The sequence below is a fragment of the Pongo pygmaeus genome, chromosome 10, assembly GCF_028885625.2.
Source record: "Pongo pygmaeus isolate AG05252 chromosome 10, NHGRI_mPonPyg2-v2.0_pri, whole genome shotgun sequence".
Taxonomy (NCBI): Eukaryota; Metazoa; Chordata; class Mammalia; order Primates; family Hominidae; genus Pongo; species Pongo pygmaeus.
In genome coordinates, this window is record NC_072383.2 from 67837194 (window position 1) to 67838763 (window position 1570).

Genomic DNA, 1570 nt, shown 5'->3' on the forward strand with positions numbered 1-1570 from the left:
TTAGGATAAGAAATTTGATTTTTTTTTAGCGTCACAGAGGTAATCAGCAGCAATAAAACATCCTCTTCCTTATTTTCAGCTCTTATTAAATATGTGCCATATGGATGGAAATAATTGTGAGACCCCCAACAATTAAAAAAAGAAAAGATATGGTTCTTGCTCTCACAGAAGGCATTTTAAAATAAACATATTAACACAAAAGTTGTTTACCCAGTTATCAAGAGCTGAGATTCTGAAGCCAGATGGTCTTAGCTTAGTCTTGAGTTCAAATCATGATTTTATCTGTGTATCTTTAGGCAAGTTATCTAATTTCCATAAGTTGCAATTTCTTCACTTATAGAAGATAGTGAATATTTACCACAGACAGGATTAAATGAGATAATGTATGTAGGGCACAGATGATAAGTTCTGAATAAAGGTGAGGTGTTATTGTTATAGCTCCATAGAACACGTTCTAAATAAATGTGAGCTGTTATTGTTATATCTTCATAGAACAGAATAATTATAAAGATTACAGTGGGATTATAAAGGGATTGAGTAAATATACATACATCAAGGCATTTTCAACAACTATAAAAACTAAATTGTAGGCCACGTGCAGTGGGATTACACACCTGTAATCCCAGCATTTAGGGAGGCCAAGGCAGGTGGATCACCTGAGGTCAGGAGTTCAAGACCAGCCTGGCCAAGATGATGAAACCCCGTCTCTACTAAAAATACAAAAATTAGCCAGGCGTGGTGGTGGGTGCCTGTAATCCCAGCTACTTGGGAGGCTAAGGCAGGAGAATTGCTTGAACCCAGGAGGCAGTGAGCCGAGATCACGCCGTTGCACTCCAGCCTGGGCAACAAGAGTGAAACTCCATCTTAAAAAAACAAAACAAAACAAAAAAACCTAAATTGTAGACAGAACCATATATATGTATATCATATGATGTTCGTATTTTTTCTTTTAAATTTATTTGTATTTTTTTTTTAGAAACATGTTCTCACTCTGTTTTCCTGGTTGGAGTATAGTGGAGTGATCGTATCTCACTGCAGCCTTGAACTCCTAGGCTCAAGAAATCCTTTTACCTCAGCCTCCCAAGTAGCTAAGATGACAGGTACATGCCACCAATGCCCAGCTAACTATTTTTTTTTTTTTTTAATAGAGACAGGGTCTCACTATGTTGTACAGTCTCATCTCAAACTCCTGGTCTCAAGTGATCCCTTCCTTCCTTGGCCTCCCAAAGTGTTGGGATTACAGGCCTGAACCACTGCACTTGGCCCCCTATATTTGGAAAATTATTTTCCCTTTTATTAATACTAATAGCATAACTTTTGTAGAAAATGGAATAAGGTAGTTAAATTCTTGGGAGGAGCATTTCAGGATCCCTCTAGTTTCTTGGATTTAGATTCAAACTTGGTTCTCCTAAGCTGTAGTGTTGGCCTGTCCTAGCATGACTTAGGTCTAGATACTGTAGTTATAGCACCATTTAAAAATGGGATCCTAAGTGGTTGATATGGGAGAGATTCCATTAATTTGACTCTTCTCCTAGTAAAGGAATGTTTGTCAGCAGCAGAATTACAAGTG